Raw genomic sequence first — 12,087 nt, 5'->3', positions numbered from 1 at the left:
ATGCACCGCTTCTACCTACTCTATCACGGGAGGGGGACCCACTCTACTCAGACCGGACCACGATCTGTGCCTTCGCCCAGAAGCTAAGCGGCCGTCCGTCCTCGAGTGGGACCCAGCGCCACCTCCCGCCTGACACGGAGGACAGCTCTGTCATTCCCTCTTAAATGAACGAAGACTTGTGACGGTCCTTCTCACGTGGAGGGAGCTCCGGATGATGCCTTGATGGGACGGGGCATACCTGCCTCCACTCCGCCGGGTACAGGGGCGAACGTGGGGACACGGCTGCCCGTCCGACCGGACGTGACCGGCGACGGGCTGGTCACAGTCTGGTCATGCCTGATTGACGTAGGTCAATCAGGCCGCACCGCACGTCCGCCCTTACCGCATTAAATGCGGTGACAAACGGTTGGGGCGCCGCGCATTGATGGGGGTTCAGCCTGAGTCTCCTCCCCGCGCGCTCCCCTCGCCACATGGCAGCTGGGCGAGGGCCTCGGGGCGTGGCAGCGCGAGGGCCCGAGGGGCGTGACGTGGCACCCCGAGGCCCCCTGGCTGCTTTTGCGTCTTCCGAGGTGTGGGGGGAGGGCCAAGTTGTAGGGCCACGTGGCTGCATTTGAAGGTAACTCCCCCGTACTTTGCATACCCCCGGGCCCATATCACCGACAGTAGCCCCCGGCACCGCGTCGGACATTGGCCCCCTGAGGGCGGTCTGGCGTGGTTCCTCATGAGTTCCCGTGCTGTGGTTGTGGGTCCGGCGGGGAAACTAGGCAGCCGCCGTCGGGTGGCCAGGCTGGCGCATCAGCCATAATGGCGATTTGACCGCCACTAAGTGCGCCGTTCACTGGGGCACTTAGGGCGCAAAAGTCGGGGGGTCTGCCAGATCACACCCAGAATCGTCACCCAACGCCGCCTCAACTCCCCCGCCTGCTAGGCACGCGAAGGGACCGACGGCGGGCCCGCCTAGCCGTGCTCGTGAACACCGCATGTCCCGCGCCGAGTGCGCCACTGACAAGCGCACTAACCGCGGGGCGCGGGTTCAGTGGGGCGACGTGATGAGTGGACGCGAGAATCAAGGAGGCAACCGTAGGCGCAGGAATCGATGGGGCAACCGCAGGGGCGTGAAACGAGGAGGCGAGCGCGGCCGAGGTGGGGATAAAAGGGAAGGGAGGCGGAGAGTTCGTCTCCTTCCTCTCGCCGACTGCACACCCGCATACTCGCCCCTCAAGCCCTAGTGCTTCTCTCCCTCCATCCTATTCCGTACGCCAAACTCCTCGCCGTTTCCCGCTGGCCATCATGGCCCAAGATGCTGGCGACGCCGTCCTCCCGGCATCGCGCATTACGGCGGAGAGGCACCTTAGCCTCATCCGCAAGATCATTCCAGAGGATGCCGCCGTGAGGGTAGGGGAGACGCGGCCGCAGCCACGGTACCCAGAGCGATCCGTGCACCTCCTATCCTTCACCATGGTGGGGTTGATCCTGCCATTCTCCAGGTTCTTCCACGAGGTCTTGGATTTCTACGAAATTCATGCCTTGCATCTCGCCCCCAATGCTATGATGACGCTGGCCATCTTCGCGCACTTGTGCAAGATGTTCGTCGGGGTGCGGCCGACAATGCGGCTGTTCCAGTCCTTCCTCGTCCCACAGCTGCTGCAAGGCGCGGTAGGGGGAGGATGCTACTTCCAGCCCCGGCCAGGCGTGGCGGGGCAGTACATCGATAGTGACCTCCGCAAGAAGTGGGAGGATTGGAAGAAGGATTGGTTCTACACTGCGCTGCCGGATCGTCCGCGACTTCGGCTCCCTACCGGCCCTCCCGAACGATCTGCCGCGTGGTTGGCAGTTTCAGAGCTGGGCGAGGAGTACGACGCGGTGCGGGACCGCCTCAAGGGCCTGGGAAGCTAGGGCTTAACGGCGGCGATGGTGTTCGGCGACTACTTCCGCCGTCGCATCACGCCTCTCCAGGAGCAGTCCCGCGGCGCGTGGGAGTACACCAGGTATAACGATCCCATGTGCACCCACGTAGGTGAGCGCTGGGATTGGGGCGAGGAGGACGCAAAGACGGTGGTTCGGCGGTGCTGGGCCTGGACACCGTCGAGCAAATGCTGATTCCGGACGGGATCCTCCCCCTCTGCAGCGACCGCGACCGGGAGAATATCCTGGCTGTGATGTCGGCCGTCGGTGCTGTAGGGGTCGGTCCCGCCGAGGCGCCTCCGGTGGTGGCGGTGGCGACGGCACGGGTAGCAGCGGCGCCACCACGGGCGGCAGTCGGACCGGCGGCTCCGGCAGGGGTGGTGGCTCCAGGGGGCCCGGTCCGAGCCGTGGGCCTGGGGGAGACTCGGCCGGCGATCCGAAGAAAACAAATCTAACCATCAATTTTCAATTAAATTGGCAGACTTATAATTTCATCAATTTTCATTTAAATCAGTCGAGTTATAATTTAACAATTGGATTTAAAGACATAAATATTTCAAACTGATGAAGGCATTAAATATACCTCAATAAAAATAAAATCTCCTTACCAAATAACAACGAAACATTGAAAAACATGAAAACGTATATTATATATTCTTGAATCGTTTTACATAGTAAAGATCGATTAAGCGTGCTCTGTAGCACTCTCAAGTCACCATGTATGATATTTTAAAACTTTGAAAAAATTGAAATTCCAAGAGAAAATAAAGTATATATCTATCCATCGGTTTCCACTTAATTTGATGACCCATTATTTTTAACTATTAGATTGCCTTTCTCTTTATAAAAAAACTTAAGCCACCACATGTCATGTCTTAAAGATCCTTATAATGAGAAAACAACAAATCATAGGTTCTCACTTAGATTGTTTACGAAGATTTTTTATTAAAAAAAAACAATGTACCATCCACCTCCCTCTCCAATCATATTCACATAACACCATTGCACTGCGAACCCTTTCTCATATCTGATTTGAGTTCTACGCTATTCGTTTCTCTCCAGTCTCCTCCCTATTTTCAGCTACAAAACTATAGAGAGAAACAAATATTAAAAAGAGCATAATTTTAAGCTACACTGATAATTTTATTTTATATATCATCTAATCAATTTTAGATAATGGTTTCTTTTTTATATAAAGTCGCCACCTATTACCCCATAAATCCTCCTAGGCCTTTTAAACCGATAAGCCCATTATTTCCAACCATTAGTTCTATCTCATCTTAAAAGACAAGCGTGTATTCATAATACATCATCTATCAAAATAATATATTGCACAACCATATTTCTTCATCCAATATTATTTGCGCTAGGTTGCATGGAGTCTCACACACTCTCTACATGGAATGTTCACATATGGGTTCTTTCTCAAATTAAACAATAATATAAACCCATGCATTTAGTAGAGCCTCATATCCCACCCAATTCATCCGTCAATAAACAATGACAACCTATATTCAATTAAAAAACATCTTACTTTTCATTTTACACTTAATTTTCTATACATGTTTTCTAACACAAAATATGTCTACCTACTTAGTAGATGATGAAGAATATTATAAATAATTGCTTGTAGGAATTAATTAAATATGATATGCTATAAAGATAACTAATAACTAGGTTAGACAATTATGAAAGCAATGCTAATGAAAACAATTTATGGAGAAATCATATATTGTAGATGTTCAAACATAATGTACGACACATGCCCGCGTGAATACACGGGCTATCTTCCTAGTTGAATTAAAAATGGCTACTCCTATGTAAGAATGTGCCCCTATTTTGTATGAAGTATATTAGCAAGAATATGAGCCTAGTGTATGAAGTTTAGTTGACTTCAGATTCAGTGGTGACTGCAACTTAAGAATTGCACATTTTTTTTGGTATATATCCATTTTGGTGGCGTTTTGGATTTCTAGCTACAGTAACAACATGAACAAAAAAAGAACTGACCAATGGCCAATTAGAACTGTTTGCTCAAAAACCAGAATGTACTAGTACCCTACTTCCAACTGTCGGAGTAACTGCTAATCGGCCACTCTTGCATATTGACTATGATGATTTGCTTCTAGAACTGTGAATGCAGCTCTGTGCCACAATTTGTGCAGCTATATGAAAATTCCAGAGATTTCCCAATCCTGTAAGCTAGTAAGCTGTAAATTGTCAAAGGAAAAAAAAAGATGGAAGTATATGATGATTCACCTAGCTAGCAAGGCCATCGAGATTTGTTAGAAGTTTTCTATTCGTTTGCACAGTTTATATATATATATAAAAGCAGATATGAACCGAGGTTCATCTGCACCCAGAATCACAACCATTCAATCGTTCCAAGATGCGTGCTTTCTAAATGGACCTTTCACTAATGAAGATTGTCTACACGAGAAAATGTCAGGGAGGTACGTAATGCATGTGTTGCTCTGACATGGGACATGTACTTCCTGAGCAAAGAGAGAGAAAGAACAGATGAGAGGTAGTTGACCACACATCATGTAGTATTTACTCATCATTTGAATATTGTTTCTTTTCTCTTGTTATCCATGGAAATTTAGTACACATGACCATTTTGGAAATAACACGCATGTGATTTTTTTTTTAATTTCAATACATGTCAAGTTATATGTTATCATTTTGCGACATCTTTTTTTTAGACATGACTTTTCAAAATGATATTTTCGTTGTATTTCATTTTCGGTGTCAACAAATTGCAGTGTATATTATTTTCTTTGTCAATTAATGAAATTATACTTTGTTATGTAGCATATATCTGTAAAAATAAAAATCATGTATTTTTTATTTTAATTTATGCCAAATGATATATTATTTTCACAATGTCATTCTTGGACATCGGATATATTGTATTTGTTTGGTGATTGGACATTCATCTTGATATATCATGTCCGAATAAAACCAGATATAGATTAATTTCCGGACATACAAAACAAGGTGGTCAGATTAATTAAAAAAATCAACGTATATTTGATGGCTAATCACATGGAGTAATGTGATTGTAGCCAAGAGATCTATTAAAACTACATGTTCATCTCTCTCTCTCTCTCTCTCATTCTCTCTCACGGTCACATTAGTGAAAAGACATGAATACAGTTGCAGACTAGTACTAGTACATGGGTGGGTGAGAAATGCATGACTACAGCATCATTGTGTACCTGCCTAAAATTTTCCCTATAAGAGTTTGGGCTGGGTAGGTACAAGTTGTAGGAGCTTTGGTGAAAATGATGATCAGCTACAACGAAAAATAGACACGTGTCACATGTGGGATTGAGGTGCAGATGCACCTAGGTTCATATTATCCAACTCCTATATATATATACATATACATATATATATATATATATACATATATATATATATATGTATATATATTGATATCTCATAGTCATTACGGGTCTGTTCACTTTGATGCTAAAAAAACCTTACTAAATTTTGGCATTACCAAAATTTTGACAACTTGCCAAAAATTTTGGTAGGATTTCTTATATAGTTACCAAATTTTGGCAACAAACTAAATGTAGCCACTTTTTTGGCAACTTTACCAAAATTTGGTAAGGTTGAAAATGTCATCAAAGTGAACATGCCCTACGTACTATATGTAATATAGGCCATTTTACATTTGTGTTAATCTCTAAGAAAATTGTGGATTAAGTAATTGGGATCCTCAGGCTAGCTAATTTGTATGACTCCGTCAAACAAAAATGAAAAGGACTGTTTCGTATGGTCGCTCCATAAGAATGGCCAATTTTCAGTCAAATCTATATGATTATGAACTCTAATGTTTGGATAAAAGGAATTATATGAGACTTAAAGGTTCCACTAAAGATAAAGGTGTGTATGTGGTTTTTTCATAAGAAAGTAATTCTAACGAAATAAAACCTGGCCATAAGAAAAGGGTGGGGGGGGAGGAAGAAACATTGTTCTTTCTGTTATCCACAAGAGATAATCCAACATCTTTTCTTTGAGTATTTTCAGGGTTACGGATAAGACATACCTCCTATCCTACAATTTACCAAATATGCCGGATTGGCATATCTCATATCCTACGATATGTTTCCCTATGCGATAAAGAAATATGCAAGGTATTATGGAAAATATCCTCACAGCATGTAGATTATCAGAGTCCTACTAGGAGAGGATAGAGATTATTCTATATCGTGCAGGGTTCATTGTCTCCGAGTTCTACTTGGAGACTAAGGCAACTTATGGTATAAAAGGCACACTCCCGGAAGGGCTCGGGATCATCAAATCATAACGCCAACACACCCACCATAGTTTACGAAGCCAAAGAACTCAAGGCGAAGTCGCCGGGAGATCACGTTGATCAATCTCAACAAGGATCTCGTCGGTATCATTGGATTCATCTATACCCTTTGTACTATGTGGTTTTCTATATTAATCTCGTATAAACTGGATTAGGGCTATTACATCACGAGGGGCCTGAACCAGTATAATCCTTGTTTCTTGTCTCCAATACTCAATTTATCCAGTCTACGGGTATCCACCGTTGACAAGTATCAAGTTGCTCAGTTTGTTACATATGTGTATTTTTTGTTTTTAATATCCCTTCACCCGGTAACGTCAAAAATATTTTTTGGTAATTGGCTTAGAGGGGTACCTAGGTCCATTAAAAAATTGATTCTAATCGGAGCTAGTGTTGTAAGTTGGCCAATTATGAGTTGTCGTAATGATAAAGTTTTTAATGCTAAATAATTGTCTAACCCTATGTAGATTATCTTCATGTCTTCCAATTGGATCCATTTTTGGTCTACGATGCTACCACAAGAGGAACATGATACCACGCGTAATGGTGCTATATTTTTGCAATCAGTAGCCAAGGGTCTCTTATTTCACTATGGGTGGCGTAGTTCCATTAGAATTGCTAGCTAGAAATCTGTGTGGTTTAACGCTAGTTAATAATAAAGGGGTTGGGGAATTGTCCCATCATCTTATTTCTCATTTTGATTTATTTTTATCTTTACCTTTTGTATTAAACTTATGACTTTGTGTGTTATGACCGAAGCCGGAGATATAATCCATTTCCATTATCTAAAAAATAATTGGGATGCCTCATTCATAAAACATTGGTTAAATATTTGAAGTTAGCTGTTTGTCAAAAATATATTTGAAGGTATAAAAGTTTATACGTACCAAACATTCCATCACCAATCATCTAATGGACAATGGTACGAAACAATAATTAATCTGTAAACGTTGAACAAACCGGCATACCAACACAAGCAGCAGTCGGAATATATACATAGTCTACAGATAATTATCTAGTGCAAGCCGTTTTTTCCTGAGATAAGTGGGTTCGTTTTGGTTCAGCATCAATCCCTTCGGCCTCACATCATCTTCATCGTTGATCTTCCCCGGCCACGTTTGGTCATCCATATTTACACAGATATGGTCAGTTTTTTTCTAATAGATATGATGATCCAATTTCTTGTTTGATTGGGTGGATAAGAATGGATTGAACATATTAATTAATAATAAAATATATTAATTATCATTAATATAGTCATAGTTTATACTAATTAACAACAAAATAGACTAATTATATCTTATCAATACTATTTTTGACAAGTTAATTACCAATTAACAACAAAATATATTAATTATTGCAAATAATTACTAATGATAGAGATTAGCAAAGATGGATATCCTCATCCAGCAATTTAACCGGAGCATTCATCTAGCATCTTCGTGGAATGCTTCCTCTCCGGAGCACCCTATCGATCCTTACCCACCAAGTAGACACGTAAAAAAAACCGAATCGGCATAACCATACAGTGAAGGCTGTTGACTTCTTTCCATGGTGCAAGTGAACGTCCTGGTGCTTTCCAGGCCTAATTAACATGATGCTAGCTATGCCAAAGAGAAAAGCATTATATTAGCATACTATATAGATGTAGGTTCACAGTGCCATTTTTCAGATCGGTTAGCCTGGTGTGGTATTTATCCTTGCCCCAAACCTCAAGCTGTCTGCTTTAATAAAATAAATTGACTGGAAGGATTGATTTTAGAATGGAAGTTCTGGTATGAAACCCTCAGCATCACTAGTATAAAAAAGCACATACATATTGGCACTATAGGCACCGGAACAGCTAAAACTAGCACCTATAGTATTTTGCCCACCTCCACAGGCTGAAAATACAAAAAAAAAATCCATCACCTTTAAGTGAATATAGGTGCCGGTTTAATAGAAAAACCAATACCTATACTATACGTGCTATTTTTTTTAAAAAAACCGACAATTATAATATATTAAAAACCGCCAGCTATAATATATTATCGGTGCCGGTATTTAAAAAAAACGCACCTATCAAACGAGCCGAGCCAAGAGAGAGCCGCACGCGAGTGGATAAAGGCACGCGTGGGAGGTGACGGGGGGCGACCTTATCATTCGCTGCCCTACTCTCACCCGTCTCTCTCCCCCTCTCACTCAGTCACCCCTTTCCTCCCCTCGTGGTGGTAATGGTGTCAGCAGCTCCTGCGGGCCAGATTCGGCGTTCCTCAGCCCCCTCCCGCAGATCCATCGGTGGCGGTGGCATATCCGATGGGTGGATCCAGTGAAGGCAGTGGCAGTGGCGTCGGTAGCTCCCGCTAGCGGATCTTGCGGAGTTGGCGGCGGTGGCGTTTCCGACGGGCAGATCCGGCGGAGGCGATAGTGGTGGCGTTTTCGGCGACTGAATCTGGCGGTTCTCTACCCCCTCCTCCTCATCCTCCGCGCCCAAGCTTCTACCGTAGCAGCGGCGGTTGCATCGGTGCTCCCATGGGCATATCCTGCGGAGGAGGCGGCGACGGCGTTTCCGGCGAGCAGATCTAGTGATCTCCCCCTTCGCCCCAACCTTCTCCCGCAGATCTGGCGATGGCGATGACTTCTCCGTCGGATCTAACGGCCGCGGCGGCGACCCGCGGACGGATCCGGTAGATTTCTTGTTTGTGTTGTTTGTATTGTTCTGTTTATGCGATGATGATGTCGTTGCTGTGATTGATTTTGGGGGCGAAGCGGGGGAACTCGCGCTTGATGAATCGGCTAGATTCCAAACAGTCCATCACCAATCATCTAATGGACAATGGTCCAAAACGTTGAACAAACCTGAATAATAGCACAAGAGCCAGAATATATACATATACTGCAGATAATTATAAAGTGCAAGTCGTTTTTTTCCAGAAATAAGTGGTATTAATTCGTTTTGGTTCAGTATCAATCCCTTCGGCCTCGCTTCATCTTCATGGTTGATCTTCCCCCCGGCCACGTATCGATCTAGTGAAATGCTCCTAGTGTTTCCCTGGCCTAATTAGCATGATGCTAGCCAAGCCAAATTAAATGAAAAAAGCATTATATTTGCATACTAGATGTCGGCTCGCAGTGCCATTTTTCTGACAGATTAGCCTGTTGTGGTATTTATCCATCGACCAAATCTCAAGCTATCTGCTTTAATAAAATAAATTGACTACAAGGTTTGATTTAAGAATGGAAATTCTGGTATATACGAAATCCCCCAGCACGCTTGGAATTCTAGTTTTTTGGAAATCACCAAAGAGTCTGATGGATATGAGAACTTTGCCTAGGAGTTGCAAAATTTCTGTGTAAACAATACTTTGTAGATGCATGCCAAACCACTTACTCTGGCAACTCTGATATACACATCAATATGAATGAATGTTTGTTGTTTTTAATAGGAATGGTCCAGCGTGAATCCTGAAACAACACCAAACTCACTGCGAACAAGTGAAGAATGCAACTTACGTAATGCACTATGTGGGAGTAGCTACACCCGGATTCCCAATGCCTCTTAAGCCTAAACTAGTTAAGTTAATCATGTGTACGTATCTGAAGATGTTTATACACAAGGCAGCACATGCATGTTGGAAGGGTTTTCAATATGATAAATATTAGAATACGAGTTAAAGTATCTTCAGCTTTTGGCTGAGCACTAGCCTTGGCCTATTTATATAGTCCATGAATGGCTTGTACTTCTATGGTCGAACACTAGTTTAATATCTGTATTTCTTAATTGCAAGCTCTCGTGACATCAGCATACCAGATTTTTAAGTTAATCCGGTAATCTTAATCTAGTTATAGTATCTAGAGAACTAAACATATTGGTAAATGAGAGAGACGATGTCCTTGGTGTACAGCTTATTTGAAATGCAGAGAAACTCATGTATATATATAGTGAAAGGCCCTCGAACTTTTGGAGAAGTTGGTTGTTTGTTTACACCACTTATTATCATATATGCTGCAATAAATAATAGAGAAAGGTCTTTACAAGCCCATGGATTGCATTGCATGACACATATCATAGGAAGAACAGAGTATTTTTCATAGAATCTTGAGATGTTTGAGAACATAGCTATGATGTGATGATTTGCTGCCCTGTTTAATATGCTTAAATCCTGAGGTGATAATACATTATTTACTCTGCTTAATAGTTACAATAGGTTGTCATATCTGAATTAGCGCATATCTTTTTGACTCGATTTCAGAGGTAGGTGGTGGACATATGGAGTCCTTCACTCCATCTGCTCTAGTTCAAATCGATCGTGGTGTCTATAGTTGTTTACACGTAACCACTTTTTTTTTTGTGCGTGTGTGCATAAAAAAGTTAAAAAGGTACACGTATGATTACGAAAGTTGGTTGAATTTATTGGATAACATTCACTTATACTCCCTCCATCCTATATTATAAGGGATATGACACATCTAGATTCGTTGTCTTAAAATGTGTCATATCTCTCTAAAATTTCTTATATTATAGGATGGAGAGAGTACAACATTGGAGATGTTGTAGCCATGAAATCGTCACCAACTATCAATCATCAATTTTGAAACGGTGTGCTGCACATTCCCCTCTTCCATCACATTATTTATCTTTGTTGTTACTGTTGGCAACTTTTTGTGAGAAGTCAACAAGCACGATCGCAGCACCTAAATGCCTTACGGGGATATGGAGTCAGCAACTACCCCGATCTAGCCAAACAACCAAATCAAGATGGGTTTTGTAAAAAGAAAGCTAGACCGGCTAGCGAAGCCGATTTAGAGATCAAAATCAGCCTCTAGGCCGATTTAAATCAATATGAGGATAACTATCCATCTTGTGGGCAAACGGAAGGTTTTTAGGACAAACCTGATTTTTTGAGTACGGCACCTCTTTATGGGCAAACGGTGCAAATCGATAAAGATGAACTAAAATTAGGGTAAAGTAGAAAACATGGCTAAAATTAAAGTAAAAGAACGATTCTATTGATTGTGTGTTTGTCAGGTAACAATTGAACCGGCCTTGTTCCTTATATAGGGGTTGGTCTTGCCCTCTATAAGCCCTTCTCCATGTCCAACTCGGGATAGAAACCAATGGAAATCCGAAACATGCCTTCCCAAGTAAGGAAACCAGAGACCCGATGAAAATGGAGTCTGACTCGGACTCTGCCAATCAGACCGGCAATGCCATTGAGTTTATTGCATGTCTAAGATTTGCCACTGACTTTGTCACATTATATAATATACCATCGACTTTTGCTTATCTTCTATGATTTACCATTGCTGTCCGGTTAGCCTCCATTAGTACTGTACAATTTTGTTCTAATGACCAAAATACCTCCAGGACAAAAACTTCCAAAATGTAGACAAAAATTCTAAAATATCAGATTTTAAGTTTTTGGCCAAATTTTGGATGTTTACAATATGATATTTCAAATTTTTTTTCCAAATTTTGGAAGTATCTGTTATAGGGGTATTTTGGTCATTGGATAAAATTATACATTTCTCACGAAGGATAACCAGATGGTGATGGTAAGTCGTAGAAGTTAAGGAAAAGTCGATGGCATATTGTAGAACGTGACAAAGTCAATAGCAAACTATAGACCTGTGACAAACACAGTGGTATATAATGTATTCTCTCGTAAGGTAAACGATGTACCAGTATGCTTAATGCTTATAGTTTTAGGTCATAGTATAGTCAATTCAACTATTTGTTTTTAGAAAATGAAAAAAAAGTGTAGATGTGACTTTACAAATTTTTTGACAAGCTAAAATAAGTGAAATGGATTACATTGGTTTGGACATAAGTATGTACTAAAACTTTGGAAAATCAAACAGATGCAATCATC

The sequence above is a fragment of the Oryza sativa genome, chromosome 4 (assembly GCF_034140825.1).
Source record: "Oryza sativa Japonica Group chromosome 4, ASM3414082v1".
NCBI lineage: Eukaryota > Viridiplantae > Streptophyta > Magnoliopsida > Poales > Poaceae > Oryza > Oryza sativa.
This window is presented reverse-complemented; position numbering follows the sequence as displayed.